At 41.2% G+C, this 25,766-nt stretch overlaps 1 long non-coding RNA gene across 2 annotated transcripts in view; it reads left to right on the plus strand.

Moving 5' to 3' along the window:
• LOC122806742 overlaps nt 1-25,766 on the plus strand; it is a 1,208,783-nt gene that overhangs the window by 1,046,002 nt on the left and 137,015 nt on the right. The window lies entirely within an intron of this gene.

Consider the following 25,766-nt stretch of genomic DNA (forward strand, 5'->3'; position numbering starts at 1 on the left):
CACCGTGGCCGCCCAGGAAACTAATGGACAATAAACCTGTTAAAGAAACAAAGCTTGTAAGGCTAAAAAATACAGTTAATCTAGGTTGAGCTCTCGTTCCTATCACACTTCATCAGAACTGTAAAACAATAGCAAATAGCATGTATTTAAACAGTCACTTATTAACAACCATCACAAAAAAATCTCAATTAATTCATACAAAAGCATTTTAAAGTGACCTCATGCTACATACAAAAACATAATGCAGTATCTTATAAAGAACAAATAAGTATGCAGTCTTACATGCAGAAATCTAAAACAGTGCCATTTGTCAATGTAGAAATGTATTAGTAAAACCTTTATAAAAACCTTTATAAAAATATTGGTTACATAACTTCCAACTTTAATAAAATCAAACCAACATATAGGAAGCTTCTTAAAGCTTACTTGCCCTGATTTTTAGAAGGGGGGCAATAGATATAGTTTCATTCAAACCAGTGGATACAGAAGCCTTCACCCCTATCAGAGCTAGCCATTCAATGTTGGAAATTTATGGCTCTAGGTGATTCAGTTTTGTTGGCTAATGTCACCAAATGGGCATGCGTACTTGCAGGTGATAAGTAGGTTGAGGACTTTGCCTAATCCGACCTGCAGTTTGGGAGGGGTGTATACACCTCTATTGGCCAGTATGTGCCCTGGGTCAGTAAGGTACTGGCCGAGCAGTATCCAGTTGTCCAGCTTGGGCTACCTGAGACAGCTGTGTTGAGTGAAAGCTGGATGTAAATCCAGTCAACCTGCCAAATATGAAGAAAGAATTGTTATACTTAATGTATTTTCAGTCAGGACAGAACTTGGAAGTGGAAGACATGATGATAAGAGGGAGAAAGCTGAGTACACTATGTATACAGCAGGCAAGCGGGAAGGGCAGTGCAGTAAAGACACTTGAATTGAGATCCAGATTCTAATACTCAGGAGACGGACAGACTAGAAATGGTGTGGGAATTGTGGTAAGAGAGAGGCTTCAGAAGGCAGTGAGGGATGTCATCAGAATTAGTGATAGGCCCATGACAGTCGGACTCTAGCCAAATGATAGGGCAGTATTCATAACCCCAGCCTATACCCCAGAGTGGAGTTGTGATGAACTGGCTCCTGAGGCCACTACTAGCAGTATGGAAAGAAAGGTGTATCCCAGATGACTGAAGAATGAACATACTGGTGGCAGTGTTCAAGAACAAAGGGGATATTCACAACTGTGGGCAGTACAGAGGTATCAAATTCATGTCACATTGTATGAATGTTCTGGAGAGGGTGACTAATAAATTAATATGCAGAGAAGTAAAAAGTAAGATGTGAGATGAGTAGTTTGGATTCAAATTAAGCTGCAGCACAACTGACTCAATATTTGCAATGGGACATATCCTTGAGAAGAAGCTAGAAATGAGGAAGGAGTCCAACTAGTCATTTTTAGACTTGGAGAGCATATGACAAGGTCCCAAGAGAGCTGATTTAATCCATCCTGTGGTGGTTCAGAGTCCTAGAAACATTGGAAGCATTAGTGCAAGCTATGTACAAGGACCCAATGACTCAAGCAAGGACAGTTTTCTGTCTCACAATGGGGTTCCCAGTGGTAGTGGGTGTACATCCGGGTTCAGCTCTGAGTCCACTACTGTTCATACTGGCAATGGACAACTTTAGCAAACAGGTCACAGGGGACAAATCAACAAACTTGCTGTATGCAGATGATGTAGCATTACAGGCAGACTCTGAGCAAGAACTTCAGCAAAGGATAAGTTAATTGCATGCAAACTGAAGGCATATGGGATAAAACTGAGTAATGGCAGCAAATGGGAGAAATCAGAAGAAGCTGAAAATTGAGATAGAAGTGAAAATAGTGGAACAAGTTAACAGCTTTAAACATTTGGGAGGGGTGGTTGAGGAGAAGGGAAGTCTGAATGAGGAGGTCAAAGCAGGAATCCGAATGGCTGCAACCAACTGACACAAAGTGTCAGGTGTAGTGTATGACAAGAATGCCAAAGAAGCTGCAAAGTAAGTTTCACAAAATAGTGGTATGACCCATACTACTGTATGGTACAGAAACTTGGGCAATAAAGGCAAAGTAATTGAGGAAGCTAGAGTTGATGAAGATTTAGTGCCTGAAATGGATGGTAAGATGCATACTGCAGAACAGGCAAAGAAGTGAGAACATAAGAGCAGAATACAAAGTAGCTCCATTTGCAGAAAAGGTTAAAGGTAATGGATCAGTGATTCAAGCACATGTGCGGAAAAGCAGAAGACAATCGGGTGAAGATTTGGGCCAGACAGGAAGAAGGCAAGAGGAAATGATGTCATCCAGCAAAGAGTTGAATGGATTATGTGAAAGAAGACCTGCGACAATCAGTCATGAGTGTCAAAAGAATTTAGGAGAGTGGCACTGAATAGAGAGAAATGGTGACAGTTAACATGACTCCCTGACCACAAGTAGAAAATGAGAAGAGGGAGTTGATGATGATGATGAAGATGGTGATGATAATGATGATGATGACAGCCATTGAAGAGACATCTTCCACATTTAAAATACCTCTGAATACATTACCCCAAACTACTTTACTGTATAAAACATGATGTTTATATCACAAAATGTTTTATTCAAATACTAATAAGAATAACAATTGTTTTACTTAGTTGTTTTTTTCCCCTTTCATTGTCCTTTTAAAGATTAATGACATAAAGTGGGGTGTATGCTTTATAGTCCACTCACAAGTTTAACAAAGTGAGCAAAAGTTCAGTCTTTTAATATGGACAGGCTATTAATACCCATTTCAGCACTACTACTGAAACTAGGCTTTTGTACTGTAACAGTGTGTTAAACCCTGCTGCTGTATGGCTTCCATGCATGATATTCTGTATTAGATATTTCATTGCCTCAGTTTTTTGCATGTTTTCATTGGATTGGATTTTTTACCGTAAACTGCTTAGGTGTCCCTGAATGCTCTTTAGAATCTCCTTCTGGTGTTCTCTTAAAATGAGATTATAGTGATGTGTCCGTTACTTCGCTACCCCTGTAATTCCTCAAACCCCGACCCCTTGAAATGTACCTGCTCGGTCTATAGTGCTCAAAACTCCTGAAGTACTCAATCATCTGGACATCACAACATGAATGGGAATGCAGTTGCATGCAAGCACACACCACCTGCACATCCAAACAAATATATATATATATATATTTTTTTTTTTTCATAGGCAAGCTTACCTGCATTCCCTTACTTTATTAGTCTCACCCCAGGGTTGCTACAGCTCATAGAAAAAGCAATCGCTCTGAAAAGTAGTAAAACATGTCTCAAGCTTTGTCTGAGAAACAACATATGCACCATATAGTAAAATGTCATCATGTATGTATTGCTAAAACATGTTTTGAGCAGAGTTGATAAAACATATCGTCAAGCAGCTGTGTGCCAGCAAATATAGCCTGAGCAGCTATTTACTGAGCACCTGGAAGGAAACCTAGTACTTAGCAGAGATGTAGATCTTCAAAAAGGGTTTGTAACAAGGGTCTATCTATCCCGTTCTTTTATTCTTTTCTAAGCACAACTATACTTCTAGGACTATACTTTTGTAGAGGGTTGCCAAATACAGAATTCAGACAGTTGATTTACATGTCTGGGAAAAGAAATTCTGGAGGGGGGGTTGAGCATACCTTTTAATTTAGATAAAAGTGTCACCATCTTGAGCTAAGGGGGGCATAGTTTTTTAGAAACATGAGTATTTCAAAGTTTTTCACTAGGTGCATATTAATGGTAGAATGATGTTCCCTGTTTATACCATAAAAAGATTTATGGATATGTTAATTATTTTCACAGCTGGTTAAATTATAGAACTGTGAACTAGGTGGTATGTTTGCATGGATTTACTTACTTATGTTAATTGCCAGTCCTCAGAGAGGTGTGACATTGATCCCATATGTAGTTTTGCTGCAAGTTGCGGTTCATATCTTCCCCAAGAGTCAGGGCTAAGTCATTGTTTGGACTTGGACCAACAGGATAATTACCTTGTTCACAAGATTTGCCCCCAGAGATATGTTGTGTGAAAACATAAAACTTGGGGTACATCAGCAACAGCATAGTTGAGTATGTGCTGAAGAAATCTTAAAACTGCTAAAGAAAGCAAATCTGATTCACAATGTTCTCATGTGCTAATCTGTTTAACATGCAGCTAAAATTAGTCTTCAGAGGGTAATAACTGCTGACTGAGTAAATTATGTTTATGTCATTACTTCCATTTTTTCCGTGTCACATAATTTCACTCAGATGAATCTGATTTTCAAAAGCCTCAGTGGTTTAAAGCTTGTAACCAGCGAGATTTGAACAGAAACCTTTTTGTTTTAATTTCACATATATTCTTGCATATGTATGCTGAATCTGTAGTTTTAGTGACTGGAGGAGTCCTAAATCAACCATTATGAAGCTTTTTGTTGTTTCAGACCCAAACCATTATTCATGTTTCATTCTTTTCTGCCTGTTCCTTTTCTTCTGGTAAAATACACTTGACAAGAATTTCCAATAAGAAACTAATTTCCTGTTAGAAAAAGGAGCGGTCTTTACATGATGTTCACATCCATGTTTGCAGCTTGCATTCAGTGTCAGTACAAATACACTCATTTTCCTTTGAGCAGTTAACAACTTTAGCACCTTAGGTGTGCCATCAGGTTTAAGTTAAATAAGAACCTCTCAATTTCTTTAAGGGACTTTTATGTTAGAAAACATTTCTTCGGGTTCAAAATGGCATTTTACCATAATACCCAGAACAACTGCATCAAGCATTTATCTTGCGATGCTTCACTGACTTTGAGTTTCTAGTTCTCAGCTGGTCTAGTGCAAAAAGTTATGGGGTTTTTATAAACTGGCTGAGATGTGCAAGACATAATTGAAGCATCTGGACTTGGAGAGAGCAAACAAATCATTACACTCCCTTTGCTATACTCTCCTTAATAGTGCCCCCATTAGAAAATATTTAACAGAAATGTGGTTTTATTTGTATGCCTGGGCCAGTGACTGTCACTACTTGCATCAAAAAAGAAGAAACTTTTTGACAGCGTGCAGCTTCTTTAATAAAATAGTTAGGCACTTTCGTCCACATACATCAACTGGATTTATCATGAATTGTGACCTAGCCATTTATATACAAAGTTTAAAATCAATCATGTGACAAAATACTTTATGCTGCTCACATTTCATTAAAGCAATAGCAACTTATAAGTAAAATAGAATACTTTTAATTCCTAAACTCCATCATTTTCTCATATGTATATAAATGTTCATGAAAAACAATCCAAACTCATGCCCTTATAATTTAGCTACTCTTAGTTTTCTTATGCTGCTCAGAGAGTTTTCATATGCTGCTCAGAGAAATAGCATCAGTCATTCCCAGTGGTATACTGGTGTTAAGTCTAATCTGCCATAAAAGTTTCCTGTACTCTAGTTTGTATTCCCAAGGTCCAGCTCAGCACAGGAACTTTTTTGAAAATAAAAAAGGAATTTTTTTTTTTATTACCATCACATTTTCCTTATGTTTATAAAGTGCATTGTTTATATTAAAGCTATTACTATCAAAATTATGTTCATATATTCTCTTTTTCAATGCACACTCTGCTTTATCGATATAGTAACCATGGCAGAAATCACAAAATGTCAAAGTAGACCACCCCTGTTGCATTACAGTCACCATTGCTATGCAGTTTAAGCCCCATGGTGTTAAGTTTCAGTTTTTCTCCCTCAGAGATATACTTGCACCGTGGACACCTTCCACATTTTCTCATGCCCTTAATAAATCTGTCCCCACTACTAACTTTATTTCCTGCGTGTAATTTTTCCTTGATGTTCAAATGCCTTATGTAAACTGAGGCTCGCTCCCTAATACATCCTTACAGTTGTCGTCAAATTCAGCAGATTTCCAATTGTTGTTTAATATGTGTGTGCAACTTGACTGCTCTCAGCTCCATATTTAATAGCCATAGTGAGTTCATAATTGTCCATATTATTATTTCCTTTATTCTCACCATTTTTATTGAAAGGATAATCACCCATTAAGGGAAAGAATATTTTATCTTTCCTGATTTTTGTAGCTTTGTCCCTGATTTTATTTAAAATTGTCAAGGGATGATCCCTGTCAATAAACATTTTACATAAATTTTCAATTTCTAGTAAAAGCAAATCATTCCTAGATAGGGTATGTATCATGAAATCGAATAGAAAGAATGTCGAATGGTCTGAGCAAAACTGCCGAAACTCGAGGGTCCGTTATTGAGGTTTTAGTAGTGAAGATTGGAATATTTGCCCTTTCCTCACTGTAGTGCGATCTCTGAGTTGGAATATATATTTAGCGGGAGGTATGGGGGGCACAGCACCTCACAATAAGTACTTCGAGTTTCAGCATTTTCGCTCATTACAGCATTCGACATTCTTCCTATTCGATTTTATAATATAGACTCCCTATATATGCGTCTCAACATGCAAACTATCTGACCCTTAACTAGGGCGTTTTTTTGGCACATTAGATGGTTACTGCTAAAATGTAAGAAATTATTCGAGTAGGTTAGTTTCCTGAACAGCTTGCAAATAAATTCACCTCTCTCAAAATCCATCGTAATAGTAACATCCAAACAATTCTTATGAATCTTACTTCCCCTCCCAATCATGAGACATTCTTGTCCTCTTTATTGTGTGAAGAGAACAACCCTGCATCATTCTTTCACAAGCCAAAGTTAACACTAGTTCAATGATATTCTTCCTAATCCTTCTATGACCTCTTTATGATGACTGTCAATAATCCACAGTCATAATCTTCTCAATTTTTTTTTTATTTTCCCTCCCGCCTTTCTTTTTCTGTTCTACCATGCGACTTGATGTTCGATTTTATTAGTATTACCTCTTTGAGACTGGTTTCTTAATTTACTGCTTACCTCTTTTTAAAGGTCAAAGCACTTAGATATCTATCTAGACTATTGAAGAAGCCCTGAGTGTTGAACAATGTCATGTGTTACTTCATTGGGCTTTTTCATGCCCTGGCAAATAAGGTACTCAGATTTTCCTGTGGCTTCCACTCCCCAGGGAAACTCCACCCCTCAGGACATTTTTTTCTTCTAGACTCAATAATTGCTTCCATTTAATTTTTCCTTCCCAGTATTTTTTTTCCTTTTTGACACAAATAGGAGTAAAAATAGCATAAGTATAAAATGTAGGTTGAATTAGTAACATTCCCCCTTCCTTCATTATATAGATATATTTAATAGTTCCAGCTTGTACAGCGCTTCCAAAATCAATTGTATCTCTACCACATTATTCCTAACTTACCAAGTCCGTAAGCTTTTTTATAAATTGAGTTGTGGTTCAAAAATTTAAACATGTATTTATATTTAGAAGAGGAAACAGAACCTCCATTTCCCCCTTAGTATACAAGGTACATTTACCTGTGTGTTCGGTATAAACAATGAGAAAGGTACCCCTATCCATCGTCAAGAAGTCTCTCTTCTTTCCATTGTGCAAATATAGTTATGATCAACATTCTTCTGCATTTCCTGAAGTACTTGTTCTTTAATGTCCATATTTTTGAAGGCTGTCTCTCACTCTACATCAAAGGTCCTGCATTCTGTTTTATCTGTCTGGTAATTTCTTCTGAAATACCAGGAAGGGTTTAATTTGTAGCTTCTATTGGACTTGGGGGGGGGGATCTTTGGGTTTCACCTACTTCATGCAATTGATCATCTTGAATGGCCACTCTTTCTTCAGCCAGCACTTTAAGTCATCCAGTACGATTTCCACTGCCAAATAGGTCTTCATGCTGTCTGATAGAAAACCATACTATTACTGGATATATCAACTTAAATCATAGATCATTTTACTTTCACAGTTTTATTTTAAGGAGGAACTTGCACCTGTGCTGTTTAGTAGCACCAGCATAACCATTTCATGTAACTTGTTCCTTCTGCTAATATGATTGAAACTTCACTATTATTGGTCTTATCTTCCTGGCCAGGACACCTGTCAGGTGTACCCTGTGGGTTCTCTCAGTTTTTAATTCCCACACCATTGTACTGTCTATTGTGAATATTTTGCAGTTAGCTCCTTCCAGCTTGTTAGGTGTGGCAGAAAATCTTAAATTATCCTTGTGAATGATCCTCCAGCTCAGGCAGATTCATTTTCATTTCTTTTTGAAGATGCAGGACCAAACCACGGCAAATGATACTGAGATAAACAGGAAAAACAGAAGTTTTTATTTGTGAGCACTTTCGCAGCATACCATGTGGCTTCTTCAGACAGGTCAACAAAACACAATGCAGTATATTTAAAACACATAGAAGGTAAAATCTCTCCTCTCATTAATTATGTAAATTCTTCATAAGAACATTGGATCATATATATATATATATATATATATATATATATATATATATATATATATATATATATATATATATATATATATATAACATATATAAGATTTATATACTTATGAATACTTAGATAAAAATACACATATGTATATAAAATATTTATATGGTTATAGAACATATGTAAAAATGACTATCTTAAGTAATTCCCTGCCCTGCAAGATGAATTTAATAGACAACTTCTCATTAAGGCCTTTCCCAAATGTGGCCCTCATTCTAATAATCCATTTCAATTCCGATGTGTCTGTTCTATTTCTAATGTCCCCCCCTTGTTCATTAATAGGAATATTTTCAATAACCATGAACTTCAGTGAATGTGTAGCATCATTCCGTAAAACATGTTTTACTGGTGCATTAGCGTCTAGATCTCTATGAATGTTATATATGTGTTCTCTGATGCATTCTGTAAGCCTTCTCTTTCTTGCCAATATAAAAACATAAGCATGCTTGACAATAGGCAAGATAGACCACATGGACAGAGTTGCAACTAGCATGCAGATTAAATTGTAACGTTTTTTCCTGTATCAGGGTGTATGAACCAACTATTGGTGTCTATCAAGGGACAAAAATTACATTTGTTACAGCAGTAAATCCCTATACTAACTGTCTCTGCCCCATCCTGTCTTCCTGATTTAGGATAACATAGCATCCTTTTAAGTGATTTTTTTATTCTTGAAGGCAAATTTCGGTGTATGGCCAACCACCGACTTAACTTGTGCATCTGTACACATAAGATGCACCAATTCCTATAAAAAATATTTTTTACCAGCTTTATATTACTGGAGTAGGTCAGTGGAACTCTTTAAGTATCCTTGAACTTTCAACCCCACTAATATCTTGTACAAAAGTATCAGAAAAATAGGGTTTCCCTTTGTCTGCCCTTAAAGTGGGTATTGTAGATAAAATGCCATCTACTTCTTGGCTTCAATATCCTCTCTGCCTAAAACTATGTTTTAGATATTCCAGTTCCCTGCATCTTTTTACTTTGGATATTTACATACTCTTTTGCTAGACCCATTTATCCACACTTGTCTTATTTTATCTTGTCTTTCATTTCTTCTTGCAGTGTTTCTTGTTCCATTAATTTCCACATTTTCTTTTTGAAAGACTATAATATCATCTGAATTTTGGGACAATGCTTTTATTTCTGTTTTCTTACTGTTATTTTTTATATAATGATCTACAGTTCCACTTACTTTGAATATCTCTTTGAAAGAAAAATTAACAGAATGTACACAGTAGCTCTTTCTGGATCTTCTACTGACTATTCTGATTGCTGGTTGTCTGACTCCTCTAGCTTCTGCTCCATCTGTATAGTTTTATTTTTCTTTGTATTCTTTGTATTTTTCTTCACTGCATTATTTGTTTTCCCTCTGGTATGAATGGAAAGATGATGTTTTACTGGTAGATGCAGTTTAATTTTCATATTACCAGCTTTTGCTTAATTTTACAGATTCTCAAATCGTTTGAGCAGGTTTTAGATGTCTAGACTTGTTTCACCATACCGAAAGTTGTTCTGGCAGATTTAGGTCCCCATTAAACATAGTCTTTCCTCTTTGTTTTTTTCTTCTATACTTTTCATTTTTTTCCCTCTTCCAGTTTCTCTTCCTGCTCCATTAAATATTGAGAGACCATTACACTGCATCAGTCCATCAGGACTCTCCTTCCTCTTCCTTGACCGTCAGAGTGTATACTGTAGATTCTGTCCCTCACTTCTTGGGGTGGTGTTCTTTCTTCTCTCTAACCTCAGATTTGTTGGCTTTGATTTTCCCTCCCTCACCTCTCTATCATTTCTAAGCTGTTTATACAATGTCTCCTTAATGTCCTGTACTACTTATGATTATCCCAAGTTTGTCCTTATGCATCACTGCTTGCAGCTCCCTCTTTTCTTCTTCCCAGATGTCACACTCTGTCATCCCCTGTACTTCTATATCCTTTTAAATCACTTGCCTACAGTGCGAGTTCTTACATTTCTTTTCTGCTTGTGTGTTACCCTTTCCTTTCCATCTTAGTTTAGTTATGGAGATGTTCCTTCTGACTAGCTCTTAGCAGCATTATTTCTTCTGGATTAAGATGGAGCCTGCTGCTGTCCTAGAGCTTATCTTCCTGTCATGCCTGTCGCTGTCCTACTAGTCGTAAGCTAGTCTCCCTTGGCCACTGCTACATCCAGTTCTTATATTCCATAATCCCCTTCTTCTCTGTTGTACTAGCTGCTGGCGCATGTAACTCTTCTAAGAATATTACCTTTGACCTGCTATATTGATGTCTCTCTGTCATCTCCATGATCTACTTTCTACCATTCTGTCTCCTTTGTGGACCACAGTCTACAGCAATTACTTTCTCTTCCTGACTACCTTCTTCATTTCATCCCACGTCAAAGTCTAAGCCTTGAGATCAGTGTCATCATGACCTAGTCTGTGTTTGTCTCCTTTGACAAGACTGCTAATCATTCGGAATATGAAGTCTTTAGCCACCAAATCATCTTGTCTCATCCCACCTGACTGTTGTCTCCTGTTGCACTTCCTGCTCCATGTCACTGCCCCTCCAAACTGACTTTTCCAATTCCAGCTACCAGCCAAACTTCCAAGTTGCGTCCTTGCCATGTTGTGCCTGATCCCTATTCCATTTCTCCTGTACTCTTCCAAGAAACCCTTCCACCTGTTCATTTTTTTCTCTCCTTGCTGCTTTTTTCACATTTGCTTTATCTCTGCCTCTTCCTGTTGATCCCTCATCTGCCGAGTCCTCTTAGTGAGCACTGTTTTCTTGCCTTTCTATACAGGCTCCTGGCTAACATTTTGTACCTATCTACTACCTGCTTTCGCTTCTTGGTCCCTGCCTGCATTCTCCTGCATACTCTGACTATTTCCTACTACATCCTGCCTCCTGTTTGACTTCATTAGCCCAAGTCTTCCTCCTAACTTTCTGGACCCCCACCACCCAAGTTCCCATGCTATCCTCCTGATCTACTTTGCTCCTGCATTCATTCTCCTATCTTTTTACATGCCCCACCTCCCATTTCCTCCAATGTAGGTCCCTAAACAACAGCAGTATCCTGTACCGAGTGCATCTGGCCCATCTGTCCTCTTCTCCCTAATGTTTCATTTTTTCCTCATTTATCAGGTCTACTTGACCTACCTTAGCCTACCTAGTGCTCAACCTGACTTCATTCCAGGGCTGGTGAGGAGATCATGGATGCTGGTGCACTGTCACACTGCCAGCGAGGAGTGTGCCCTAACTCCTGTCCCCTTGCAGCAGCCTTGCCTGCTCTGCGATTGCTGCCCTCTGGAGGTGCTTGCACATTTCTGATCATGTGCAACCTCTCAGCTGAGTGGCTCTCCACGCATGCAGCATGGGGCTGCAAGGTATGTACACTGTATATTACAGAAGCTTAGGCTGCCTCCCTTCCCCCAGGATGGGTGAACCAACATTTTCATCTCATTCCATTCTCTCCCAGTGGTTCTTCCAGTGCCCATGCTGCTAACTGAACACTGGTAATCTTCGGTACAGTAAGGACTTTATCGCTCTTTGACATGGGGCAGCTCTTTTCCCCATAGTATTAGCTGTTTTTTTTTCTTAATTAACTTAGTGTTAGGTGTTTTCTATAGCATGTGCATTTGCATTGTGCCTTGTTATTGTATGTCCTGAATATGTCCCAACTGTTTGTTCTGGATGAGTTTATATTTCTTCCATGCAGTACAATTTCAGTTAAACCTGAGAAGTGACTCCTGTGTGCAATACAACCCTCGATGAAATGCCATTTGATGGTGTGACCATTCACTGTAATAATAGGGACCTGCTGGTTTAAAGTAACCATGTGTTAGTGTGTTGCTCATGTTCAGATGGAGTGCTTCCTTTGTTACGTAGAATAATGATCCTGCAGATAAACCATATAGAATAATGCTGTGCCCATCTCGGTTGCCAAGTAATTAGATTACAATGGTTTTCAGTTTTAAAGCAATGATGGTATGTAGTTTAATCAGGTAAGTACCTTGTTCTGTTTGCAGTGTTTGCTCAAACCCCAGGTTGTCTCACATGCGAGAAACTAGATATACTATACATATTAATACAAATGTAACCAACACTGTTTATATTGAATGCAAAATTTCATAGTGATTAACTTGGATTTTGTAGTTAAACATGGATGCAGTGCCTCTTGCGCTTGATTATGGCTGAAAAGGAATATCTGCTAGCTCTGAGACTGGGGTATCTCACAATATTCCCCTTATTCTTAAGGTGCTCAGAATTTAGACTTGGTACATATAAGTAACAGAGGTAGGAGGCTTAACCCCCATATCAGGGTTGCAGGGGGCATTTAAAACATTTACCAGTCCATCTATCAGGTAAAAGGTTGCAGGGGGCATTTAAAACATTTACCAGTCCATCTATCAGGTAAAAAAAATAAAATAAAATAGGTAAGGAGTCAAAATGGCTTTCTGCCAGAAATGCACTTTGTGATCGTGTGAGTCTGGACACTTTGAAAAACAAACTACACTTTTGCCAGCATAACAGCAAATTGAAAAACTTGCTGTTTCACTTTTTAAACAGTTAAAAGTCTCCTGAATCCCTGATGCGGGAGTGCTGTGCTTTCCACACCCCTTCTACTTACATGTGCTAAGTCTGTGATTGCTGTACCTTGTAGTAGGGGATTACTCGGAGATACCACAGTCTCACAGTTAGTACATATTCCCTTCTCTGCACTTATTTTCACAGCTTTAAGGACTGCAGTAAATGTCCTTGAGCACTCATCAGAGAACCAGTCAAAACAGATTGTGTGGTCATTAGCACAGAACAATGAATTATACTTGGAGAGGCAGCTTTGGAGAAAGCTATTAAGTAGAACAATGAGAGTGATTCAATACTAGACATTAATTTTTGTGAGATTGTAAATATAACTTTACTGCTAGCAGATACCAGAGCATGAAAGGCAAAAATATCAGAGTAAGAATTTAATTTTGGATGTTAGAACAGGTGCAATTAAAAAAGACAAGGGAGTGGAATTTGGAGCAACATGACATGGGTTACTGAATTGAGATATCTTAGTAGAATTTCTAATGAATGCAACAGAGAATGTGTTGCTCAGCAACGTTCAGATGTCCTTCTATTCCCATGTTGCAGTATTCATACTGTGGGATTTCCAGCCCTCAGGTGACCTGACATTGGCTCCTTATACAAAAGCTTAAGCCTGGCTGCCGTAGGTGCATGGGATGTCACACATAGGGCCATAAACCTTGGAGTATAAATATAACATCGACATGCACAGACCTCAGAACTTTTCAGCCGCAGACGACAATTACTTCGACCGCTTGACTCCTACGTCCAAAGACATCTAAAGATAAGTACCCTATTGGGGTTTTTTGCCTTTTCGTTCTTCAGCTTTAGCTTGGTTGCTCTAGTTTTTCTCTAGCCGATGTTGGAGAAAAAGAGTAAGTGAAGTTGCGGGCGCCAGATTCTGCACAAATACTCCCACGACTGCTGTGTATTTTGCTTAGTTAAGGAGCATGACCACAAGGCCTGCTCTATTTGCCAATTATTCATACCCAAGACCTTACACAGCCGTCTGTCCATGTTGAATCTTTTCTTAGAAAACCAAAGGCTTAAACATCTCACGCTTAGGATGGATCCCGAGTTGGCTGCCCAAGCCGAACAGCCACAGAAGAAGGCCAAGATTTTGCAGGCCTTCTCCAGATGCTGCTCCACCTTCAGATGTCCTGACGACATCCGCTCTAGGGGCCGAGGGACACCCGATTACTCCGACGGTTCCTACGGCTACTCTAGAGGAGGCCGTGTCAGTACCCACGGACAGCACGTCAGTGGAGTTGACTCAGATGTCAGTCATTTCTGAAGCTGAGGGGGAACCATCACTGGACCGGCCAACCGAGACCTCTCCTACCCCAGCGCAGGCCTCTGTTTCCTTACCCACCCAGACGCACACTCCTTCTAAAAGGAAGCAGAAAACTAAATACCTGAGCCCAACGCCTCCTGCAGCCCCAGACTGGGAGTCCTTCACTTCTTCCTTGATGCAGGCCTTCATGGCTCTTAGGCCTACAGGCCCTACTCCCACCAGCATTCCTGTACTGAGTCCTAGGCCGGCTTCTGCCTCCTCCCTGTTTTTAGCATCTGCTCAGCCTACAGTTACCCAGGAAGTTCCAGAACACTCTTATTCCTCCTCTGAAGAATCTGTCTCCTATGTTTCACAGATTGCCTCTCCCATTGACTATTACTCACCTGAAGGGGACTATATTGAAGGGGACTCCCCACCTGAGGACTTATCATTTGGGGAGACTATCTCAAAAATGAAAGAGTATTTAAGTGGGATACTTCTTTAGTCTCTGATACCCAGAAAATATACTTTGAGCTTCTACAGCTTGACTTCTCTTCTCCTTCAGCTATCCCTCCAGTACTCCCAGCTTTCTTGGATGCCTTCACTTCAGTTTCCAAGAGCACAGATTCTCAACCTCCTGCTTTAAGAGGCTGGATAGGTTTTACAAAGTCCCTGATGATTACAAGTTTCTCATAAAACCACCTTTGGCTGACCCAGCTGTTATTGCAGTATCCCCAGAGAGAGAATCTAGGCAACTGCCTTCTGCCTCCCTACTGCCATCCGATAAAGACAGCAAAACCACGGACAAGATGGGGAAAAGAGTATACACCTCTTCTACCCTGGCTTTCAGGGCTATGAACTACCAAACCCACATGGTGAAGTATGCCCTAGACCTAGTTTCTCAGGCCTCCATCTTGTTGGCTACCACCCCGGACTGTCCAGCCAAATATGACATTTCCTCCAAATTGTCACTGGCCTCCCAAGTAGCCAGACACTCTATCTGCTGCAGCAGCAGTTGCCAGATCTGCTGCCACTGCTTCCACCTTGTGCAGATACTCCTGGCTCAGGCTACAACCTCTGCTAGATGACTTTAAAGCCAAAATCATGGATGCTCCTCTGGATAACAACCTTCTCTTTGGCAAAAATGCTGCAGAATTTTTTAAAAACTTGCAAGGAACTGCAAGACATCAAGCACTTGCTGGTGTCCCCAGTGCCCAGATATTACAGGAACAACCCAGCTAAAACATCCTTTGTTAGAAGGCCCACGTCCACTTCTAGACCCTCTACTGCCAGACCACATAGGGGATCTCGGAGACAACCTTATCCCAGACCCCCTCAACCACAACCCCCCAACAAATAGCCCTTTCCAGATAGACGGAGACCCTCCTATGCGTGACTGCCTTGCCCAAGTGCCCCTGTCCGCCTGCCTTACCCAATGCCTCCCTTTTTGGAGAACCATCACTACAGATTGGTGGGTTCTTTCCATCATCCAAAAAGGATACTTTCTTTCCTGGAAAGAAAAACCTACACCAATAAAAATTCCTTTCCCTCCCAAAAATCAACTCCCTCTATTTCCTCCCATCCTGCAGGAACTACTCTCCCAAGGAACAATAGAACCAGTTCCATCAGGTCAGGAGGAACGAGGCTTCTACTCCCGCCTCTTAGTCCCAAAAAAGGATGGCCCCTGGAGACCTATCCTGGACCTCTCTTACCTAAACTTGTTCCTACAGATTCCTTCCTTCAAGATGCTCTCCCTTCAAACTCTTTTACCCCTCATTCCATCTCAAGCCTTCGTGGTTACTCTGGACCTAAATGATACATGCCTGCACACCCAGTCAAACCTTCCCACAGGAGGTTCCTGCGCTTCTCTGGACCCTCTTCTCATTTTCAATTTACTGCATTGCCTTTTGGCTTGTCTACGACACCCAGAGTTTTTACAAAGTGCTTGGCCCCAGCCATCGCTCACTACAGAACCAAGGGAATTCAAATCTACCCTTACTTGGACGACATTCTCATTTTGGCAGAATCACAGTCCACCCTACAGGCAAATCTCCAATTCACCATGTCCCTTCTAAACAACCTGGATTTCACTCTCAACCTCCAAAAATCCTCTCTCCTCCCACAACAGGACAAGGTTTTCCTTGGGTGCAGAATCAGAACAGATCTAATGAGATCCTTCTTACCTCCAGACAAGGTACAATCCCTCTCCTCCCATTTTCTAACTCTATAGATAGAATCACATCTCACTACAAGACAGTTTCTCCAAACCATAGGCCTCATGGCTGCCACCATTCCCATGCTCCCACTAGCAAGGATGCACATGAGGAAATTCCAATGGTACTTATAGACTGTTTAGTCCCGGAGCCAACAACCTCTAGACAAACTCACCCCCCTTCTGCCCTGTCTAAAATTAGAGCTGAAGTGGTGGATTCAGCAGGTTTACAATAACCAGGGAATTCCTCTTCGACTCCCTCCCACTTTCCAGTCTATGCACACAGATGCATCAGACCTAGGATGGGGAGCAACCCTGCAGGGTTACAGGTACAACAGTGCTGGACCCCTGCCCTGAAAAAACAGCACGCCAATGTCAGGGAGATGACTGCTGTCCTCTTAGCTATAAAAGTTTTCCTTCCCATGCTGCATCCGGGATTACTCCACATTGTGACAGACAACATGACTGTCATGTGGTACCTAAACAAACAAGGAGGGACAAAGGCATACAAGTTATGTCGGATTACCCTGCTAATCTGGAAGATAGCAGCAAAACACAACCTCTTCCTGAAAGCTTCATACATCCCCTCTCAGGAAAACAAGCAAGTGGACTTGCTCAGCAGAACCATAACTCTGCAACACAAATGGATGTTGCACAGGGATACCTTCCTGCACAAAGTCCACCAGTGGGGCACACCACAACTGGATCTGTTTGCCACCCCCCAGAACAGACAACTGAACAAATTTTGCAGCAGGACTTGTTCACCTCTAGCCTGGAGAGTGGATGCCTTCAGTTTTTCATGGCAGGGAATGTTCCTATAAGCCTTCCTGTCCTTCCTTCTAATTCAGAGTCCTTTTGAAAATCAAGAAAGAACACCCAAAAATCTTGCTGGTGACTCCCTATTGGCCAAGGCAACACTGGTTACCCCTTCTATTTTCGCTAGCCAAGGGCAATCACCACAACTTACCCCTCCAGGCGAACCTACTAACTTAGCAACAGGGATCCCTCCTGCACCCACAACTGTCTCCATTGCAACTAAGTCTGTGGGTGATCAACTTTTGATCCCTTTTAGACAACACTACTCAGAAGACGTGCTCTCTGTCCTGTGGGAGGCCAGGAAACCAACAACTAGAAAAAAACTACTTGTCTAAATGGCAGAGATTCTCGAAATGGTGTTCTCTGAGAAATAAGGACCCATTTCTAGCAGATCCTCCCCTGGTCCTGAACTATACCTGCAGACTCATTAAGGAGGAACTAGCTTACAATTCTGCCAAAGTCCATCTCTCAGCCATTTCTGCATACTTGCCTTTACAGCCTCCTCTTCTCTCTAGACTGGATGTAAAACTTTTCCTGAAAGGGGTCTTACACATCAGACCACATAGAAAGCCCATTCCTTCTTCCTGGGATCTCAACTTTGTACTTGAAAAGCTTACCCTACCCCCTTTTGAGCCAGCCAGCAGAGCATCTCTGCAAATGTGCACATGGAAAACCATCCTTTTAGTGGCCATCGCCTCTGCTAGAAGAGTGTCTGAATTACAGGCCCTGATGGCTTACCTCCTTACACCACCTTCCATAATGACAGGGTTTCCCTACGCACTAACCCCTCCTTTATGCCCAAAGTAGTTAATGAGCTTTCCTTAAACTAATCCATTCACCTACCCACCTTCTACCCCTCTCCTACTAAATCCGCGGAGAGGATCCTCCATTCCCTAGATGTACATAGGCAGCTGAGTCTTTCTACTTGGACAAAGCCAAGACTTTCAGAACATCTGACCAACTCTTCATTTCTTTCCATCCCAGGGCCTCGGGTAAGGCAGTCTCCAAACAAACTATTTCCTCCTGGATCAAATAATCCATCCTTTTTTTCTACTCTCATCATCACAAACCATTGCCTCAAGGAGTGCAAGCACATTCTGCCAGAGGTATGGCTACCTCTAAAGCCTTTATGAAAGGACTAGACACAGCTTCCATACTGCAGGCAGCCACATGGTCCACAGTCCATACTTTCACCAAGCACTACAAGCTGGACCAGGTCTCTAGGGCCAGAGCATGGTTTTCCAGGGCAATCCTGCAAGGATTCCTAGAATCTTCCCTCTGCCACCTCCCAACATTCCTCATAGCTGTGGTACTCTCCCACAGTATGAATACTCCAACATGGGAATAGAAGGACATAGAATAGTTGTGTAAAATCTTACCATAACCATAGATGTCCTTCTCTTCCTCATTGCAGTATTCCTAACCACCCTACATCCCCCTAAAGGCCTCTATCCTCTCTAGGATATACCTTCACTGCAGGCCACTCATTAGAACCCTGCAAGGACATTTGCTTTTGCTTCTCCTTGGCCTTATAGTCTCTTCTCTGGGCTTCATGTTCTGAGGTCTGTGGTGCTGACGTCACATTTATACTCCATGGTTTATGGCCCTACATGCGATGTCCCACACACCTAGGGCAGCCAGGCTTAAGCTTTTGTATAAGGAGCCCATGTTGGGTTGCCTGAGGGCTGGAAATACCACAGTATGAATATTGCAATATGGAAGAGAAGAACATCTATGCTTATGGTAAGATTTTACACAACTATTCTTTATCACTAGTAATGCTTTATCACATGATGTTCCATCTTTTCTAAATATTGGAAAGAGTAGCAAAAACAGTAGAATGATAAGTGGTGAACATTCTGCTCAGTTACCTCTCCTTTTTTTTTTTTTAAATATTTTTATTTTTGTCCCTACTCACCACAACCACCAAACCCCCTCCTTTAACTGCTAACTTGTTTTTCCCCTCACTATCTATCCCTAGCCATATTTCCAAACGGGACAACAGTTGACTGAGGTGAGCCATTATCCATGAGCAGTTTGGATATACTGTACCGGTAATCCTACCCTGTGCCCAGTTGTGTCTTTCGGCTTTTCCCGGTTAGGGGTCGCCACAGCGGAACTCCAGTCCGCTAGTGATTGGTAGTTGATTTTTACGTGCCGAGTTACCAGCCCTGATGCACAACCTTCAACGAAGGTACGCCCATTCACGCATGTCTCCACGCAGAAGATGCTCTAGCTGAGAATCAAACCGGTCAGCACCTTACTGTGAGGCGACAACGCTATGTAATATTATTGTAGAACTCATTAGCAGACAATGTGACACTGCTTTTCTAACACTTTGCAGTAGAGTTGGAGATGGTGGTCTCCACCGTGAGCTGTAGTCCTAGCTGGGAATCCCCCCCCTTTTGATAGGTGAAATAGCAAAATGCTGCTTATGCACCTCAGCTAACTCATTAGGTGCTAGAGCCAATAACTGAACCCAGGTCACAGTCAGGGGTTCATTTATCTGTGCTGTGGAAACATTTTTAACCCCACAGCTGCCTTTCAGCAATAAACTCTCCAGGATTATTCAGCTGAAATGCTTTCCCAAAAGACAAGATCCTGTCATGGAGGCTGTCGCTTAGGTAACCATCAGGGTTTTTTTTTCTTCTTATGGCCTATGCCTGGATGTATTCATTAGTTTGCAAACTGTAACTGTGTTTTTTTTTTTTTGAGAAATGAGATGTTTAATTTGAAAACAAAAATGAACTCTTTAAGAGTGTTGTAAGTGGGATTTTACTTCAGGAGTTCAAATGTGTTGAAAATACTCCGTATATAAACACGAAGTGAAAGACAGTAAAAGAAACAAAAATTGCATATTTAATTCAATAATAAACTAGGAGCATCCCCCATATCTTGTGCTCCATAAATACAAGATTGTCCATGAGAACAAATTCATCTTTTATGCCAAATGTTAAACTGGAATAATTTTGGGGAGAAAAGGTAGTGGATTACACCTACTAAATAATTAATTTATTTTGCTGCAGAGAATGCATGTTATTTCACATTGTCATGTTCTGTGAGCTCCACATGTTAACCGCACTAATATATTAAAAAGTGCCCCTGATTAGTTTTGGATTTGTCCATAATTCTAGGTGGAAAAAAGGTTGAGAGATTTGGGGTTAGAGTTGGCTGGATGAAAGTAAGTTGATACTCTTGTCATTTGCTTAGTGTTAAGCAGTCAGTAATATCTGGCTTTACCAGATTAGTGTGCATTTTGGTAGAAGTTAAGACTGACTACTTAGCTTGACACTGGATATGCACAGTAGGCGTAACTGGTGGGGCTGTCTGTAGAAAAAAATGACTAGCTGCCTTGATGATGATTGCTTATCATTCCAACTTTACAGAAGTAGTGTGATTTATGTGAAACAACTTGGAATATTTTAATGTGTGGCAACTATTTGTTACACAGTACGTTATCATCCTATTTTATCGTAGCTGGACATCTCAATTGTACATAGATGAGGCTGTTACTGTTAGCTGCATTTCTCTGGATTGAAGTAACTGATCCTGTTGTCACCTGCTCAGTATATAGTCATTTCCTAAAGGGATAAAATGTATCATAGAATACCCAAAATTTCAGATCCTCTGGGGGGGCTGTATAAGTGGATTTTGACAAGGAATTAGTAGTGGCCCCTACCTTGAACCCACATAGTCTAAAATCAGCCCTGCTCAGAGGCGTACACAGAAGGTCACTGTAGCTTGTGTGGGGGCTGCGAATAATGTCATTATTTTTTTAACTTTTCCCCCCATATCACAGAGGTGACTATCTTATGGCGGGTTGGGACAATGTGGTCCATTATTTTTTTTTAACTTTCCTCAGAGACTTCAGAGGTGTGCACAGTAAGTCACTAAGCTTGTACAGCAGCAGTGTACTGTTTGAGTAAATTAAAAACACTGCTATGATTATCATTTTAATTTTTTATTTTCCTCACACTCAAACATTAGGTACATGTACAGGTGGCTATATTTACAGGGAGGCTAAAGAAACATTCTGTTTATACATATCTGACAGCAAATATGTTTAGTTTGTTTTTTTTTTTTGTTTGTTTTGTTCAGGTGTGACATCAGTGCATTCTGTATACACAGAAGATGCATGTCTTTTGCGAGTGGGGGTGAGGAGACATGATGTATATACATATGACAGCAGTGACTTGAAATAGGATTGTGGCTATTTTTCTTTTAATTTTCAGAACACTTTAACATGAGATGTGGATACATAAAAATTAACTACTTTTTTAAGTTGGTGTAGGGAGGACGGCACTATTTCCAGATATAATTTTATATGTCATCACAAGCATTTGTCTTCTCTGTTTATTGTATACTGCTATTTGGTTGTGTCTGTATCACATAATCGAATCAGTAAATGTCGAACGCTCACGTGAGAGAATATTCACGTCCTCAAAGTTGATATATTTTGTTTGCGGTACAGTCAAGATCAGGATTTTTGCCCTTTCCTCACTGTAGTGCGATCTCGGAGTAGGAATATATATTTAGCGGGGATGGGGGCACAGCCCCCCACAATACATTTTTCGAGTACGTGAATTTTCGCTCATGTGAGTGTTCGACATTTACTGATTCAATGTGATATAGACGCATTTGGTTAACTTTGTGCATTAAGCGTTGGATACAACTCATTTTTTTTCCCTATGTATGATTTTTGTTCAGGCCATCACTGAATCAAAAGGTGGGGAAAAAACTTTAAAATTCACCTCAGAGCATCTGTAAGTCCATGGCTTCTGGTGCCTAGACCCCCAGCTTAATTTAGTTTTTACAATGTAGTCTTGGTCAGTAAGTGTGTGTTGAAAGGATAGAGGAAAAAACAAAGTTGAAGAGCAATATTGAATTTCTTCCTCAATTGTGATTTTTGTTTAGGTCATCACTAAATGAAAAAGTATTTAAAAAAAAAGTACTAAACTGCACATCAGGGCATCTAGAAACCCCATGGCTTCTGGGGGCCTATATATACAGGTGTAGCCATATACATGGAATACACCCATTTTCTCAATGCTAAATATTGACTTCTTTATGTTGAAATTGCATACGTCGAGAAGCAACTACACTTGTGCCAAGAAACAACCTCAGCTCATGAAAAACAAACAAACTACAATAACAATTTTTTGCAGGGGGGTATGTGGGGGCAGCCTCCACACTCCCTGCCAATTATATATACCAATTCTAAGATCACACAAATACAGAATAAGTGCGTATTCCCCAACCCCTAGAATTGTTCCATCTTGGACACCTGTCAGCCATCAGTTTAGTTAATCATAGACATTTGACTAAACAGCTGTTGACCAAACACACAATTGACAAATGAGATGGAACCCATATATAATTTATTTGTTTTGGACCTTGCCTGATGACTTCTCTACCTGCACTCAGTTGAATAAGCATTCCTGGGTTAGGCAGCATCCCTATGGCCCACATATTCCTGCTTAGGAAGCCTTATTGGCCCATTCATTCTGCTTCCTCCTCCTCCTCTTCAATGGATCACCAAGATCCTATGTATGCTGGCCTCTAAGGGGATCGTGCCTCTGAATACAGAAACTCCCAGCTTCTTTGTCTGCACCATGGCAGGCTGTGCTCTCTAGGCTTGTACTCCACAAGTATAACACCTACTGCTTCTGTTAGATGTCGTCCATCCTCCCAGAATCGGTAAGTCAGCAATGGTCACTTACGCCCATCCTATCTTGCCAGCTTCTGCAGGTGCCTGAGTCACTTACTGAACTCTTCCCACTTGTGCTATAGTCAGGACTTTATCCATCTACATCAAAGAGTTGGCTGAAGGTATTATAATTTATTCATATCTGCTAACATTTAACACCCTGTTCTGACCAAATGGAATAGTTGAACTGTTTTAGTGGCTTCTCATTTCTTTGAAAGATGCCTATTGTACTGAGTTAAGATCGCAGAACTCCCCCTCCCAAGATAATATATTTAATGATGCAGCACTATAGGGAGCTTAACCCTTTCCTGCTTCCCCCCCTTTTTTTTGTTGCGAATCAAATTTTTGTATTTTTTGGTTTTATAGTTTCATCCATATTAATTTCTTTCATGGGTCATGTGAAATATGGTATACTGTCATATTACTGTGATTACTGCATACCCTATACTGTAGAGAAAGTATTGAAAGGTAGCAATATAATTACAGACAACTTTACCACCAGTACATGGCCTCTGTCTACTATGGCTGCAGAGATATAGTTTGTTTGTTTATAAGTCAGAATCTAATGTTGGCATCTTCATTCGGTCATTAACATGTGAGTTTCAGTTCCGACCTTCGGAACCGACTTGGCTGCTTCACAAGCATGAGATTCAAAGCTTGAGCTCCTCCATCCCTTCCCATAATACCCCTTCCCCCCAGAATGTCTCAGATCTTGTTTGCCACTCGTCGTACAAGCAATGAGGCTGTTGGTGCTCTTGAACTCCTCCTTTTTCATTGCGTATTCCACAGTAAGTGGTTCTTTTTCCCTTAAGTTCTATCTTTCTTCCTTCTTTTTCTACTTAGCTCCTAGTTGTAGTCAGGTTTCTGTCTGCCATAGTCCTTCACACTCTTTTCTTCCATTCCTATCTTTTCTTTAGTGATGGCTGATTCTAAATCAGACTGGGCTGACAAGTCCCTAGGATTTATGAAGTGCACTTCATGTGAGCATAAGATCCCCTTGTCAGATGCCCACAGGGAGTGCGCCTGTTGTCTAGGGCCTACTCATTTCAACAGCGGCTGTCCCATTTTTGCAGACTTTCACCTACGAGCTCTTGTGGATAGCTGCAACAAATTGATTCTTAAGGGGTTAATTCTAGATTCAACCCCTTCTTCAGTTCTTTCTTCATCAGGGGCTCAAACCCCCTCCAGGAAGCAGAAAGAGGCCCAGGAACACAGAAAAAGATCTCCCAACCTGTCTACTTTGTTACTGTTGGAGCCTGCCAAAAAGGTGCCCTAAACCCTTGGAACCGAAGGGTTCGGATCCATCCTCATCGGTTCAGACTGTTGCCTCTCCTCCCCAGACCTCAGTTCCCAGCCCAGAGCTGAGCGTCTCAGTTCAGTGATCTCCGCTCCAGGAGATCTCCCCTAAAAGGACGTCCAGATCTGCCTCCACTTCTTTCTCCATCAGGTTTTCTCGGAGCATTATGGATAAGGATGTTGGTAGGTTGATGAGGCAATTTCTCGAAGCCCAGATTCAGATAGGGATATTGCCTACTCCATCCCCCTCTGGATCTGTGAGACAGTCCCCGTTATGCCTTGTGGCTCCTTTTCCGATCCGACCTGTGGTTTCAGAGTCATTGGTTCCATTAATCCTGGGAACTCGAGTGTTGGAGCCGATAGTCATCACGTCTTTGCCTCTGACTGCCTTGTTGATGCCGACAGTGTTGGTGTTGAGTGTGTCTCAGAGCCATAGCCTCTACGTCTGCTTGGGAGGATGACTTTGACTCCGAAGTTTTCAGAGTTGTCGCTTCCCCTTGGAACATTGGTGTTCAACATCTCAGTTCTGACTACCCCTTCAGAGCAGGAGGCTCTGGGCTCCCGAGCGTTGTCTGCTCCGGTGGCCTTGGCCCTGAGGGGACTGCTCTGTGGCATCTGGCGTCCAGAGTCCTTCTGCCTTTCGAAGTGGTGAAGAGGGTCCTTTCATACTTTGGGAGACCCTTGGTTCTCACCCTGTGAAACCTCCCCTTGTCTCCACTGACTCTGTCTCCAAGGCCTCTCATCTACCACGTGAACAGCCAGCTCCAGAAAGCCTCCAGACTGTCTCATCTGTGAAACCCCATATATCTTCCGAGACCTCCCCAGAGTATCCCACTGAGGAGATTTCGCAGAAGAGACTGTGCAAGAGGAGGCACGTCAATTCCCTGGAGGAATCTGTCATTACCGATACTGATTTTGAGGAAGGCGAGATGTCTCCTTTGGAGACATCCTAGAAATCCTACACCAAAGAGGTGGATGGTCTTCCCAAAACCCCTCCCTGGAGAAGTCAGTTCTGTTGGAGGCTTTCAGGTCCAGCCCATCTACATCCTGGGTGTCTCCCCCTCCAGATTCGGTCATTGAGTTGGTGTCTTCTAGGGGATGGAAGGAACCAGACATGGTAGAGCCCATCCCCAAATGTGTGGACACAATTTTGAGTGTTCTTCAGGGCAAGTCTGTCTGGACTAAGGGTATTCCAGTTGATGCCATGGTTGTTGTGGCAACCACCAAAAAGGACCTGGCCCAAGAGAGTTCCTGTGTTCATCCCCCTAACAGGGAGTCTAGGGCTTTGGACAGATTTGGTAAAAGAGTTTACGCCTTGGCCACTTTCTCCTTGAGGGCGCTAAACTACCTTTCCCATTTTATGAGACCGCAGAGGGACTTGGTCAAGGAATTCTCTAGCTCTACCCCAGGGTCCATGTCTGCAGAGGAGCAGAAGTTCTTCTCCTCCAGAATGGCCACCCTCCAATCCCTATCTAATGTGTCCACAAGTCTA

The sequence above is a fragment of the Protopterus annectens genome, chromosome 7.part0, assembly GCF_019279795.1.
Source record: "Protopterus annectens isolate FY-2018-M chromosome 7.part0, PAN1.0, whole genome shotgun sequence".
Classification (NCBI taxonomy): Eukaryota; Metazoa; Chordata; order Ceratodontiformes; family Protopteridae; genus Protopterus; species Protopterus annectens.